This window comes from Mytilus edulis, chromosome 7, assembly GCF_963676685.1.
Source record: "Mytilus edulis chromosome 7, xbMytEdul2.2, whole genome shotgun sequence".
NCBI classification, from domain to species: domain Eukaryota; kingdom Metazoa; phylum Mollusca; class Bivalvia; order Mytilida; family Mytilidae; genus Mytilus; species Mytilus edulis.
Genome location: NC_092350.1, coordinates 84,029,449 through 84,046,205, shown reverse-complemented (window position 1 = coordinate 84,046,205; position 16,757 = coordinate 84,029,449). Strand labels below are relative to the sequence as shown.

Below are 16,757 nucleotides of genomic sequence, written 5' to 3'. Positions count from 1 at the left end.
ATGACTGAAGCAGGTCCCTTCTTAATAGGCAGTCAGTGGAAAATTTCTGAATCCACCACTGACTTACATTTTGTACCAGTACCATAAAGTCATACAGTTACCCAAACAACAGCACCTGTCATTTTCACCATTCACAAATGTATGGGGGATTTCCCCATGTGAGATGTGATGTGAACTTTGAAGTTCGTTTTAATATAAACTGGGAACTACAAAACTGACATTTCAGATTTAAAAGGTTATTTTATATAATAATCACATACATGTCCACGTCCACGTTTTTAGTTAGATGTATTTATTTTATGCACCTAACGACAAAAGGATGATTTAAGTCTTTTTCAACTGATTTTTAAAGTTCCTTCTTATAATGTATTGTTACACCACTGTCCCAGGTTAGGGGAGGGTTGGGATCACGCTTACATGTTTGACCCCGCCACATTCTGTGTGTATGTGCCTGTCCCAAGTCAAGAGCCTGTAGTTCAGTGGTTGCCATTTGTTGCTGTGTTCCATACTTGGTTTTTTTTTGTTCACTTTTTTGTACATAAATTAGGCTGTTAGTTTACTTCATGTACTTGTTTGAATTGCTGAACATTTGTGATTTCTGGGCCTTTTATAGTAAGTGTATATGCTGTATGGGCTTTGCTCATTGTTAAAGGCTGTACATTGACTAATAGCTGTTAATTTCTGTGTCATTGGGTTTCTTGTGGAGAGATGTCTCATTGACAGTCATACCACATCTTCTTTTTATAGTAACAGATTAGAAATACTTATTTAGTTAATAAGACAATATTGTCCTGTCCCGGAGTAATTATAAAAGTTATGTTTAAAGAGGGGAGTAAAGAAGGGTACATTGTATCTCGATCACAGAAGATCGAACGCGAAATAAAATTGTCATTTCACAATGGAACCAAAACAATAAAAAAATCCTTGCATGTTGATCTTTTAACCGATTTCACGAAACACGGTGAATAACTAACCTTTTTCATGGCTAAAAGTGGCAAAACACGTTGCACAAAAATAACCCTTTGCCACCTCTTTAAAAGTTTAAATCTGAAGTTTAAACGGTAGTGATTTGGTCCAGCTGAAAAAGGTTAAAAATAGCACTTTGGAAGCTGTCAAAAGATTTCAAAACGCCCTAAACATAAAATTGTCCATATTTTGAGTTAGAGCCGATGAAGTTTTCTATAATTTTGATATAATTTGTCCCAAAAGTAGTACAACACACTGTAAAAATTTAATTGAGAAAGCGCAGTTGGGATTTTTTTAATTTTCATTTATGTTCTAAAAGAAATGCACTACGAAATAATTGTAGTCTTGACCAGTTTCTCAGACTTTTTCCCTGATTTTCACTTGTATGGATATTTTGACAGAAAAATCAATAATCAGCTGATTGCATTTGATAGAAAAAAGGTACCATGCACTAATCAATAAACTAAAGGTGTTAATTGTATTGTTAAATCAAAATGTGTGGTAAAATATTATCAGATGCCAGCTAAACATGCTAAAGGATTGTTTAAAGATGTCAACTTAAAGGATTGTTTTTAGGTGTCATACCATCAATTAAAAGTCCCTATCTGTTCAACCAAATTTTACAATTTTCACAGCTTTCTAAATGTTTTACCTTAAGTTTAACTTCATAGAAACCAGGTATATCCTGAATAGTATGTGTATCAACTTTCTACATGCCAATTTTCAATAGATGTTTAAAATCATATAAAAAAGAAAAGGTCGTTCAAATAGAGGTACCACTAAAAATAACCCCTTGTTTTCTGGAAATCTTAAATTAGTATAATATGGAGTGCATCAATCCTCAATTTTGAATGCAAGCTCATATAAAACAAGTAAATTTTGGCTCACAATGGTCTTAATATATATATTTCTCTTTCACCGAAGGTTTCATTTCTGCCAATTTGTTGGTTAGTTTGAGTAAACAATGACATCAAATGCACTATTTTTTGTCCGAGTAGGCCTTCTAAATTTGAGGGAGTAATTGGTGGTATGACACTTAAACATCATTGATAATAACTGTTTGTTTTACAGTTTGAAGTTTTGAACTTATAAATTATTTTAGTAATTGAGCAAGTGGTTAACAGAATATGATACTATATTGAAGATTTTTTTTGAGAAACTGCATGATTTCTTATAATTGGTAATCAGCATTGCTGAAATTATGGGAATTGTGATTAAGTATACCTAAGGCAGCAACCATTCGATTTTCTGGGGGGGGCTATGGTTTTTTTTGGAAAAAAAAGTTTGTTTCCAGTTTTTGGAGAAAAAAATAATTTGTTTTTGATTCTGAGAAAAAAAATTTGTTTGTTTCACTCTCAGCTGCCACTATATGAAATGCTAAAAGTGAAAGAAAAAAATTGTTTTCGACTTGTCGCGGAAAAAATAGATTGTTTTTCGCCGCAGGCGAAAAAAAAAGTTTGTACAGAAAAAAAAACCATAGCCCCCCCCAGAAAATCAAATGGTTGCTGCCTAATGAACAACATTTATTTGTAGTTTATCCTGTGGGTCTCATTGGGGTCTAAGCGGGATGCGGGATTGCCGATTTTTTGTAACCATGACATGTGAAAGTCAAATTATTGTGTCGTGAAAACGGAAAATGATGTCTTGCAGAACCCGGGAAATGAAAAAAAATGAGAATTGCTTACGTACATAGTGTAAGCGAGATACAGGAATCTTACAAAACAGTAAGCAGGATCTGGGATCGGAACCCCTAATGAGATCCCCTATCCTGCATAATGCAATTATGGAGATCACGAAAATGCTTTACCACTTGTTGGTGAATTTGTTGGTGGACTATATATGCATGGTACCTTAGTCTAGGACACAGAGGCATGATGATTAATTTATTGAAGAAGGAAGAGAAGCGACACACAAAATGAGGTCTTCTCATTTAATAGTATAGATGTCATTAACAATTGACAACATACATGTACATGTACATGGTATAAGCATGATAAGAGGTGAGGAGCAATATAAAGTTCTGACCTATAGGTGGTACATAACACTAAAGGGAGATAACTCTGTAAAATCAGCTAAACGTTTTAATCACATTGTATTGTTAAGGAAATATTAAGTTTCTCAATGATCAAAATTAGTGTTTGACAAACTGCTATCTATCTTACCAATTTTTTCCAAGAAAGTGTTTGGTTCAAGTTTTTTGAAATTTTTATATTTTTTTCAACATTGTTCAAAGGGTCAAAGTATTTTGTCAAAATTTCATGAATATTAAATGAGCAAAATTAGTTTCAGTCAAGGTGTTGGGTATCACCTTATATCCCCTAAGATCACAAATGAAGGAGATTAGAAAAAATTGTCAAAAGACAAAAAAAATGGGAGACATTTACAGATTAATTTACTATGCATGTATGTTTAAGCCAAAATCTGTGAAATTTACTCAAATTTTACATTTAAGGGGCAATAACTCCAAAATCGGTTGTCCCAATATTTTTGAAATGTTAGACATGTTAGAGAAGATAGATCTTAACCTGCTTACATTTTTAGAACTGACCAAAATTGAATTTTACTCCTACATGTCCCAGTGTTCTCTCCAGCAGTGCCTTCAAAATATTTTCGTAATTCCTGCAGCGCCATAATAAGCCACTGTCCCTTAGTTTAGTTTAAACATATTTATTTATAGTGGATTGGGAAACAATTTTGCAACTTATATTAATTAATCCCTATCCACTTTGCGGGTACATGGTCTCTTAATTTATAAATTATTTTTTTTACTCTGCATTATTAAACACATTTTTCTTCATTGCTCTAAGCTTTGAATTTTGCGCCTTCAAAATGTTTTGGGGAGAATACTGTGTCCTACATTGTATGAACTATCTAACATGTTTAACATGTTTAAGCAACAGTTGTTATTGATTTTTCATAAATTGTGACTTGGATGGAGAGTTGTCTCATTGGCACTCATATCACCTTTTCATCTTCTTATATATGCTTTATAGTTGAAGGATCTTTATCCCAGTGAACACATTTTACAACCTTATTTTATCGGAAACATCCAAACATTGGATAAAGCAACACCTTGTTTATGTTGTTAATTCATTGTAATTTTTTCAGTTTCTCAGACTTTTTCCCCGATTTTAACTTGTATGGATATTTTGATAGAAAAATCAATAATCAGCTGATTGCATTTGATAGAAAAAGGTACCATGCACTAATCAATAAACTAAAGGTGTTAATTGTATTGTTAAATCAAAATGTGTGGTAAAATATTATCAGATGCCAGCTAATTATATAAACATGCTAAAGGATTGTTTAAAAATGTCAACTTAAAGGATTGTTTTGACATCATTGATAATAAATGTTTGGTTTGAAGTTTTGAACTTATAAATTATTTTAGTGGTTGAGCAAGTGGTTAGGCCGAGAAAAAAAAGATCCGTGTTTCCGGTAACCCGACCGACCCTGCTTTTTAGCCCCGACCCTAACTTTTTTATTGAATCTTCCCAAAAAAAAAAAAAAAATTTATCAACCGACCCTGTTTTTGACACAGGATTCTGATAGATGACATAATATTTTTTCTCTCTTGCTTCCTCTTGCATAGAAAGCCAGTAAAACATTTTATTAATGTCAAAAGGTATTCCAAATAGGTTAAAATCCAAGAAATTTGCACAGCAGGTGCTTCAAAAACATTGCAAATGGCACACTTCCGGTTTTTGAAACTAATTACGGATCCGAACTTGGAAAAAACATGATAATTTTCCGGATTTCATTTACGATGTCAAAAAAAAAAAAAGAATTCCGACCTACCGACCCTATTTTTCAAAATGATGTTACCGGAAACACATATCTTTTTTTTTAGGCCTTAAAAGAATATGATGCTATATGGACCATAATTTGCTATTGGGCTCCGTTTCCTATAACTATAGAAATGTGATAAAATGTGAATAAATGTAAGAAAAGTTGCAACTACATCTAAAGATGCCATTATTTTTATCAACATACAAGTGTATGCTACTCTTCCCTAGAAAAAAAATTAAAATATACGAATTTCAAAGATTCTACAACCGTATTTTTGTGTCGTTTCTCGCGTTATTTTTTGCTTCCGAAGAGCATAACGCTGACTGATTTATAGATAATCGTCACTGGCAAATTCGTAACTTTTGCTTTCAAATAACAAAGAACATCGACCAATAAGAATAGTGAGAAGAAAATGCCGAGAACTATAAGTATTTATGTAGCAGATGTAAGAACAGTGGCGTGATTTTTGTGTCCGATTTCGTAACGCAATTTTTAGATGATGCAATCTGCTTTGTTGTAATAGAATTCTTAAAAAACAATATGCAAATATGAACTCTCGCGAGATGTTCAAACAGGTAAATCCGAGATGATTTACATTCTTGTTTTGATCTTCGTAATAATTGAGTAAGAAAATTACGTTATCGTTATGCGTTACATTTCACACGAAACAGAAGTCCAGTTATTTATTAAAATTGTTTTTGTCCTTAAGTTCTAATCATTTCCGGTCATATGTGAAACATGTGACTAACATGTGATAACGCCATTACGGCCGGATGTACGAAATACTAGGTCTAAACATTGTTTTTGTTTCCAACGGGATGTTAGCAAACTTAATCTGTAGACTTGTTTCGTCTTGTTTAAAAGAGGAAAATACAATTGTCAAAAAGATTGCGCCTATGGTCTGTTATTTTTCCTATGTGCATAATGTTACATACGATCCTGTGTGAAAATAAATGCCCAATGACTTGACAAAATCGATTTCATATTTGACAGACGTTAGAACACACTTCGTTTCCCGATAATGACGTGAAGAGTCCTTGGAAAAATCAATCGAAATTACGTCTCTTATCATTGTACCAATGCTCTTTGGATTGATTTAACTTCAGCAGTAAATATTACTGGATATTTTAGGTGAATAAATATAATTTAATGAAAAATACATGTTAATATACCGTTACACTTGGAATGTACAAAGTTGGAATCTTTGTCACAGTTTTTAATTAATATTTTTTATTCATGTTCTGCAAACACTTATCAGAAACGCAATAAACTTGTCAAAGGAGAAGTAAACTTTTACCATGCATGACTTGAAAGGAAGTACTTTATTGATTTTAGCCCACTAAAGTAGGTTAAAATGTGGAAACCATGTAGATGGTGTACAGGTCACAAGTATCACATTGTGCCTATTTTAAAGATTTTAATTCCAAGTTAAAAGTTTTTTTCTTTACTGGATTTAAAGAATGTTACATTGCCAATGATTTGGAATAAATTGTATATAACTGGAATATCAAAACCAAATATAAATACATTTTTTTGGCTTAAACATCAAGATACAACGATTATGGTATCTTGTATCAATGAAGAAAATATGGAAAATTCTGAATAAATTGTACTAATTGTTTTCAAAACAAGCACATATTTAGGAGTTTTATAATACTGTTACATTTAAGGTGGATTTTAAGAAAAAGTATACTGTTCAGATTATTTTAAGCAGATTTTGCAATAAAATAAAACTAAAAAAATGCTTTCGGTTTCTTATGGTTTCCTGTCAGGTTTAAAAAAAACTTTAATATAACATTGAAAATAGATTTTAAATATTAACATGAAGCAAGTAACACTAGTAATGGTGTTTATTTATGCCTTTTGAATTATATTGTGCAAAATAAAGAAAATAAAGATTGGTTTCCTGTTTGGTTTCATGTCACGTAAACGGTGAATCAAAATGTATTAATTTTTTCTCGAAAAACTCAATTGTTCCATTCATACTATTCTAACACCAACACAACCCACAAAATAAAAGTTAAAATTTTAGAACTTATAAAAAAGGATACAAAAAGAAACCAAAGGCCGAATACCAAATTATGGTCCATATTGCAGATTTTTTTTTGAAAAACTGATTTCTTATAATTGGTAATCAGCATTGCTGAAATTATGGGAATTGTGATTAAGTATACCTAATGAACAACATTTATTTGTAGTTTATCCTGCATAATGCATATGGTGATCACAAAAATGCTTGATCACTTAATTGTTGGTAAATTTACACTTTGTAACTAGAGAAGCAAAACAAAGTAACAGGTGATCCCCTTCTTCTATTGAATAACGTCATAAAGCACAGGCACTTGTCTCAGAAAAAAAAATCCTACTTTTTTGTAGGAATTTTTTTTCTGATCATATCATTATGACACAGGCACTGAGAGATCAGTGCCTGTGTCATAATGGCATGCATAATTGACATTTTTTTTTTCAGTGATAGACATAACAAGAAAGTGGTTTATTTGTTTTGTTACCAAGAACTTGAAAGCAAGTTCTTAATGTTCTTAACAAAATATATTTATGCTACATGTAGTTGGCAAAAAAATTAAGAGTGGCACATTTTTTTTTTACTTGAGAGGAAACCCTGCAAAAGGTTACATGTACATTTGTAAGTGAGCACAAAATGAGGGGCTTTACCAAGTTGTCTAAAAGTACATTATACTACATTTTTTTTATTCCAAGAAGGCCACCATGGCCACACATCCTTTTCGAAGCAGTTAAAACAATCCTTCAATTCAATTAATTGGCATGTGAGGCTATTTGAGGATTGAGGCATGCACGATAATTAAATATTGGTCTTACTATCTATATATACTTGTACATGTACTTTTATATATACTAGTATTATTGATTAATTAAATGTATGGTCAACTTCAGTTTAGAAATCGATAAGAAACATGAGAAATGTGGTTTAAATTACTGTTCATTTCTAGTCTCTAAAATTATTAATTATTGCTAAGTTATGATATGTTATTATTATGTTTTTTATTTTGTTAGGTTATTTATTTTTTGTATGTTATGGAGAAGACATTGCACAACTTGTGTCTATTAAATACAACTGTCAACGTTTTGGACAATAAAATATGTTTAAACTACATTTTACAACGAAAATGTGTGTCCTTGCAGTGGTGTGGTAAGACCAAGTGGCTACAAAATATACATGTAGGTCTATGGGAGGAAGGGGCCTATTTCCATAAGTTGTCCGAGACCACAATTGTTGTCACGAATATAGTCCTGAGTGTTGACAGTGGGTTACTTGCCAATGTTTTTTATACCCCTTCCAAATTTATTTCTCCATGTTTTATGCCTCAAATTGCAAATAGGGGTGAAATTACACTGTAAAAAAAATTATGTCCAGAATTTTAAAGGAAAGTAGTGATTTGGTCCAGCTGAAAAAGGTTAAAAATTAGCACTTCGGAAGCTGTCAAAAGATTTCAAGACGCCCTTAACATAAAATTGTCCATATTTTGAATTAGAGACGATGAAGTTATCTATAATTTGATATAATTTGTCCCAAAAGTAGTACAACACACTGTAAAAATTTCACTGAGAAAGCACAGGTGGGATTTTTTAAATTTTCATTTCTAAAAGAAATGCACTACGAAATAATTGTGGTCTCGGACCAGTTTACAGGTATAAAATATTATTTGTTTTGCACGTGTATTTTAAATGTGCATACGATATATTCCGACATTGCAGTTATTCGATAAAATTTACTTACTTTATTGATTTTCTTGTATACCCGGCACCGAACCATAATTTTCAATAAACAAAAATGATAAATAGCTCAATTTTTATGAGTGACATTTAATTCTAAAATTGTCGGAAGAACATGTGAAAACGTTACATTTCATATTTACTTACTGTAGTATATAGTGAACAACATTATAGGATAGAACCAACCCAACACTGGTTTGTTTTGATTTGCAACAGGTAAATTCCGCCGGGTGTATTGTGGGAAATGAAATAGGGTATTGTGACGTCACACGAACAGGTGCTCGACTTTCTCACGATCCAGGTCAATAATGTGTTACAAATTATACAGTGCACCTGTACTACTGTACTAAAAGACAACCCAAAGAAGATAAAAACAGGTGACCTAAAAAATAATCTTCATATGTGTGCTTTGTGGGGGGGGGGGGGGGGGGGGGGGGGGCTTTTTCTAGATTTTTTTATAATTAGGTAGATATTCTGTGAAATTATAAATAATTTTTATTTTGAATAAGTTATACAATATCTAATCAAATATTGGATAAAGCACATGATATCAAAAATATAGCGTGATCCAACATAGAGGGGGATAGGACAGTTTATCGGCACTCCGGGATCCAGTTTTGGAGCTGGGGATTTTGGGATTGACCCTTGAATTCTTTTTTTTTTTTTTTTTTTAACTTCGGGATGTCGGGATTTATTTTTTTTAAATTCGGAACCTCGGTATTTTGAGTTTTAAGCACGGGATTTCGGGATCAGGACCCCCTCCTAACCCACCTCAACATACATGACATTATTATATGTCATATATATACAAGAATACAAATAGTGTAATTTAAAAACACAAACATAAATATTTAAACAACAATGGGGAAACAATGATTGGTGCTGGACCAAAAAAGGAAGTGGCTATTTATGGGGGAAAAGGGGGGGGGGGGGTAAGAGACGCCTTGATCCCGAAACCCCGGGCTTAAAAATACGCGAATTCCCGAGGTCCCGAATTTAAATTAATTTAATTCCCGACATCCCGAAATTCGAAAAACGTATTCCCGTCCCAAAATGGTAACATCCCGATATTCCGAGCTTAATATTAAAAATATCAGATCCAGGAGTTCCGATAAAGGTCCTTTCCACCTCATTTATATATATAAATAACCAATTTGCTATTTTGCCGGCTCTGATTGAAATATTAAAAAAAATAGTTCAATCCAGCAAAATAGCAAATGTTTGCATCTGTCCTAAGACAGGAATCTGATGTACAGTAGGTGTCGTTTGTTTATGTAATTTACAGTGGCGGATCCAGGGGGGGGGGGTTCCGGGGGTGCGCACCCCCCCCTTTATTTTTGCCGATCAATGCATTTGTATCGGGACATATGTTTTGCACCCCCCTGCACCCCCCCTTTCGAAAATTCCTGCATCCGCCCCTGATTTATACGTGTTTCTCTTTTCTTGTTTTTTTTTATATAGATTAGACCGGTTGGTTTTTCCGTTTGAATGGTTTTACACTAGTAATTTTGGGGCCCTTTATAGCTTGTTGTTCGGTGTAAGCCAAGGCTCCGTGTTGAAGGCCGTACATTGACCTATAATGGTTTACTTTTTTAAATTGTTATTTGGATGGAGAGTTGTCTCATTGGCACTCACACCACATCTTCCTATATCTATTAAAACTATTGAGATGGCTATTTTCCGGCGACACCAGCAATATAATGAATTAGTTAATTTGTAGGTTCTTTGAGAAGAGTGAAATTTAATTTTTACTTTTGAAAAGTACTATAAAATTGTGCACTGTCAACATAAAAGAATCAAATAATTACTAGTGTACCAGAAGTTAAATAAATAAATACGGTATTATACCTAAATTAAAGCTGCACCCTTTTACTTGTTTTCAAGAGACACACAGTATGGTGTTCATTATCACTGAACCAGTATATATTTGTTTAGTGGCCAGCTGAAGGACGCCTGCGGGTGCGAGAATTTCTCGTTGCATTGAAGACCTGTTGGTGACCGTCTGCTGTTGTCTCTCTATGGTCGGGTTGTTGTCTCTTTGGCACATTCCCTATTTCCATTCTCAATTTTATATAATCGTTTAAAACATTTATCAGTAAAAGTAAAAATAACTATTAAGAAAGTATAACAAGAAAAATAAGAAAAAAATGGTCCATTTGTTGCCAGCGGCGTAGCCAGGGTTGAAATGATGTGGATGCCAGACTGTCGCCGAGCGTAGCGAGGCGAAAAAATTTTGGAGATCTTTTTATGCAGAAAATTATATATTTCTTTCGGACATTTACTATTTGCACATGTACACCCCCAGAATCCGACTCTTGTTAGATTTTTTATGTAATTTCAAAATACCCATCCATTCATATATTTCCAACATAATTTTATTGTTTTCTCAAAACTACCATCATTCTCTTCATAAACATGATAAATATTTGATGTTAAAGTTTCCACCAAATCTTATATTTGACTACTCAAAAACGGACCCATTACAGCCGGAACTTCGGAACATAGTGATTAATCTTTCGCTTAACGCGTTACAGGGGACATGGAAATATCGGGCGTCCGTCCCTCCGTCTGTTCGGTCTTGTTGGCACTCGCATGTGTATAATTCTTGCCAGATTTTTATGAAACTTAAATCATCAGCAATGTCTTTGACACTATCAAAAATAAGTCCTGATCAAATATTTTTAACCGGTTATGCCCCTTTGAAATAAAAAAATATAATGGAAATCCCATTGCATTTGCTCTGAAGCTTTAATTTCTCTTTAGATATTATTTTTAGTTATTGGCCTTGCTTCTTGGATAGATAAAAAAAATGCAATATGGGGAGCATTGGCTCTTCTTTTATTGAAAAATTATTATTTGTATCTAGATGGAAACGCGGGGTATATATAAGCCCATGAATGATCACACTCTATTACAAATTCACGTTTTTATTACGTCGTCTTGGATATCAGGATATAAATGGTGGTTTAGTTGTTAGTAACGTTGCTACGTCAGATGTAGGAACCATCTCTCCGCTTGGCCCAATTTCAGATGAGACGTCTCCGCGGGTCTGCCTGTCATCATCCTCTGTCTAGGCTTGCCGTAGCTAACGACATAGACTTTTCACCAAAAAAGTCAGAAAGTCAGAACACTTTTCTGCGATTGATACATCTTGTTTACATAAACTAATTGATCATACATAAAAGACCGCGCATACTGCTTTAGAAATGATTGGACGTTATCCTCATATTTCCATTCTTGTTACATTTGGATATGATACGAGTTTAACTCCTACGAACACATTTTTTTAACCTTTTTTTTTGTTGATCAAAATGATGTGGATGCTTGAGCATCTGAGCATACATGCAAGCTACGCCACTGGTTGCAATGAAATCGAACATGTAGTTGTAGTTATTTCTAAAACCAGTTAGTGCCAGTCCAATGCTATGTGAACATGGTGAATGCATAAGAATAAAATTTTAGATTTTTTATCTGTATGTTATAAAGATAAGAGTGCACACGCTGAAATGTCTCGCCTTCTTATACTTATTCTAATCATTGAAATTATGTTGATACTCCTAAATATAAAGCTTTAATATTACAACAGTCACATAAACTTAACAATAACCAAAAAACTAAACATTGACCAATGAACCATGAAAATGAAGGTCAAGGTCAGATGAACCATGCAAGGTAGACATGTACAGCTAACAACTCTTCCATACAACAAATATAGTTGAACTATTGCTTATAGTATAGTAAAAACAGACCATAACACAAAAACTTAACGCTGAGCAATGAACCATTGAAAATGAGTTCAAGGTCAAATAAAACCTGCACGACTGACATATAGATCATAACATATATATGTACACCAAATATAGTTGACCTATTGCATATAGTATTAGAAAAAAATACCCAAAACTCAAAAACTTAATATTGACCACTTAACCATGAAAATGAGGTCAAGGTCAAATAACACCTTCCAGCTAGACATGTACACCTTACAATCATTCCATACACCAATTATGACTTATTGCATACAGTATAAGAAAAACAGACCAAAACACAAAAACCTTACTATAACCACTGAACCATGAAAATGTGGTCAAGGTCAGATAACACTTACGGTCCTCCCATACACCGAATATACTAGACCTATTGCTTATAGTATCTGAGATATGAACTTGACCACCAAAACTTAACCTTGTTCACTGATCCATGAAATGAGCTCGAGGTCAAGTGAAAACTGTCTGACGCGCATGAGGACCTTGCAAGGTACACACATACCAAATATAGTTACCCTATTACTTATAAGAAGAGGGAATTTAATATTACAAAAAAATCATATTTTTTTCAAGTAGTCACTGAACCATGAAAATGAGGTCAAGGACATTGGACATGTGACTGATGGAAACTTCGTAACATGAGGCAGCCATATAAAAAGTATGAAGCATCCATCTTCCACCTAAAATATAAAACTTTTAAGAAGTTAGCTAACGCCGCCGCCGGATCACTATCCCTTAAATGTCGAGCTTTCTGAAACAAAGGTTGCAGGCTCGACAAAAACTAAAAGTCATAAAAAAACCTCATTGCATCATAAATTTGACAAAATATTATACAATATAAAAAGACAATCACATAGCTTTAAAAATCAAAAATATTAACATTTAACTTGTTTTTGAAATAATAGTCAGTTATTTGAATTCAGCGGCATATGTGAAAATAAAAAAGTTTTTAACTTGGCATCTGCAAACCTCATACACACAAAAAAACAAACATATTTTCTATTTTTCCAGCACCAGCAACAAATTCACTAATATTATACCTCAGTATGTTTTTTCTATATAAAAAAATAATGAAATAGTTGTGCTATTTCATTCCGCAGACTATATGGCAGTCAATAGTCGCAAAGACTATTACCCCGGTTTATAGTTTCAAAGACTATTACCCCGGTTTATAGTTTCATAATCATATTTCCCGTACTTTAGTTTTTCATGCTTATTTTTCATTGGTCAATAATAACGTCATTAACTATTCTGTTGGATTTTGTGTGCTCGGCAACGCCAAACTCTATCGTAAACGGTATAATAATATGTTTGTGTCGATCGTAATTTCACTAACGACGCAATTATTAAAGAGAACGAAAATCTTTGTGACGCATTTTTTAAAGATCTAAATTATAGTATTAAATTCATAATATGGGTCTGTTGCAACCTCAGTATAGTTGTTAATTTCTGTGTCCTTTGGTCTCTTGTGGAGAGTTGTCTCATTGGCAATCATACCACATCTTCTTTTTCTTTTTTAATACTTATAAATGAACTTAGTTTTTCTTCCAGTTACAGCCGATTGCATTGAGTGTGTAGGCAAAGGTAATTTCTTTGGTTAGCTTTCTTTCTAGCTGAACCGTGAAGTCATTATGAGGTAAGGTATACCCCTCCTTCCGAAGTAGCCTAGTCCTAGACATATAAATTGGTTATCTGTCAGCAGAAAATCCCCCCAGAAAATCAAATGGTTGCTGCCTAAACAGACATGATAAATAAAATAGTCAAAATATGGGTACAGCAGTCATCATCGTGTAACAATTTTAAAAGGAACAATTTAACAGAAAACAAAAACATCTATCTACAAACACATTCATTAATTCGTGTGTCTGACGTCAGAAAATTTTATACGTCACATATATTTGTCGTTCAGTGTATATACAATCAGTTTTAAAATCGCACATAGGCAATGTTAGCATACAGGGGGCAAAAAATCAAAAGTATGTAACTTCTAAGAATTAATTTCAGAAAAAGACCGAGATCTTAAATAGTCCAAAAGTTATATAGAATCAAGGATTTGTATAGTTAGAACTAACTATACAAACCCTTGGAATCAACAAGTAGTTCATTCCACTACGAGATTGAATAATTTTGACGTTTGTGGTTCAACGTATTTTGTAATTCATAATAGAAATATATCACGATGACATAAAATAGAACAATATCATACTGACGGAATCTTTTAAAGTACATAGTCACATTATAAGAACCAAAGAAATACAAAAAGTCGCATATACAAAACACACCAGCAAAAAATGAAAGACAATACAAACACATTGACGGGATGTTTAAGTACTGAGCCACGTTAAATGGATATCACATAAAGCAATCCAACAGTAAAAGTAATATTAATAATAAAACAAAGACAAATGAAAGAACAATAAAACATGTTTTTAAGATGATAAACAACATCAGTAAGAAGAATCTATACATCAAGACCATCATGTATTATTTGTGAAGTTAATACAGAATACTTATCAACAAGGTCTTGGTGACTTCCGAAGAGCTTTTTTAGAAAAAGGACGAGACGTTCTTTGACATACCCCTGGTTCATAAATTTTCTACTCAGACACTGATGACATTTTACAAAGTCTGAGTAGGAGCTGCAAGCTCTTGAATATCGAATAAGTTGTGAAATATATATCCCATATGCAGGTGAAGTTGGTATATTGCTACTAAGGTGGGGATCTGCACCTTTTACGAAACCATCCTGGCTATTTGATATATTTATCTGTTTTCATGGTTTATATGAAAAGAGCCATACCAAGCAAATTCGAGGGAAAATCAAATATAATAAGTTGAAGAAAAACTTGTAAATCCATGGCACACAATGACAAACAATATCAAAACATATCAAAGATAAAGGAAGATGTGGTATGAGTGCCAATGAGACAGCTCTCCATCCAAGTTACAATTTATAAACAGTAAACCATTATAGGTCAAGTTATGGCCTTCAACACGGAGCATTTGCTCAAGGAGACAACTATCCATCAGAGTTCCAGTGATCTGGAAGGATTTTTATCACTATGGGCCCAGGGCCCCCCAAAAATAAATTCGATGGGCCATTTTAAAAAATAATGGGCCATGTTGTCAAATGAGTGAGCCATTTCAATTGACTATTGTAAAAAAAAAAAGTATCAGTATATTTGTGCAAAGAGGTGGTGGTACTTACCTTTATGGTTTTAAATTATATCATGGATATTGTTCCTGTGATTTTGTAATTTCAATTTCAATGAATATACAATAAGTTATTTTAACTTCCTCCAAACCGGACAATATTTAAGATAACCTTTATTTACAATATTCAAACTGGTTTGTTGCCTTGTACATGTTCATGTTTTTTTGTACATTAAATTTGGGTCTTCGTTGAAACCATACTTATTCCAGACGTTCCGTATCAGAGGACATTTCTGGCATTTCCTCTGCACTTGTATCATTATTACTTCATGACAATGACAAGACTAACAGTAGAGAGTATCATTAATTGATAGACTAAAACAACAATTCGCTGAAGTCATGTTTACAAAATGTCAAAACGAGCCAAAGACAAAAAAATGACAAGGACGGTTAAGGGCCTTTTATGGAGACTAAAACTATATTCATTAAAAGGCTTTGGGGTTTTTCAATCGAAATAATAGCAAGCTAAACTAACTTAAAAGATTATAATTAGAGATAAAATCGTCTTTACTTAGCTAGCCAAATTTCACAAATTTAAAGTTGTTTATAAAAAAATATATCAAGAATGATGGTTAATTACGTTTTTTGGGTAATCAGTTAAACCGCATGGTTCTATCATTACCATACGAAAACACCAGACACGTTAAACCGCATGGTTCTATTACAATAGGAAAACACCTGAGACATCCCAAAAATATATAGGTGCTCCTATCATTGGAGAGACATTACATACAAATGTAGTTGTGTATACACACATGGCGGTACAGAACACGATCGGAAATCCATTTGACGTTATCTTAACGTTTCGAAATGAAGTGAAAAATATCGTGTACCACGTGGGGCTTACATTTGTCACTCTATGCGCCATTTCTGGTCGATATGCGCTATAGGTGCAGGGCACACGTCCTTCGCGATCACTAGAGTTCAATGATGTGGATGAAATCAATTTTAGGCAGTGGTCGAATTTAAGCTTTTGTGTGTACTGGCCAGCCGGACAAGTGAACTGTAAATCTACTGGTCCTAAATAATGACATTCATTCGACAAACCCTTATTTAAATAATAAAATCCCTGTACAGTGGAATTTGTTTCGCAGGTATTTTTTTGTTTGTTAATAAACTGAGATTGTGTTGCAATCAGTGATTTTTATCAGCAATTTCTACTGGTCTCGGACCACCGGACCAGTGCTAATTTCGACCCCTGATTTTAGGCACCATAATGCATTCAACAATAAGCAAAACCCAAACTGCATACTCAAGATTATAATCGCT

At 33.4% G+C, this 16,757-nt stretch overlaps 1 long non-coding RNA gene across 1 annotated transcript in view; it reads right to left on the bottom strand.

The window, feature by feature from the left end:
- LOC139482701 (uncharacterized) overlaps positions 1-16,757 on the bottom strand; it is a 931,021-nt gene that overhangs the window by 189,186 nt on the left and 725,078 nt on the right. The gene's annotated exons all lie outside the window — the stretch shown is intronic.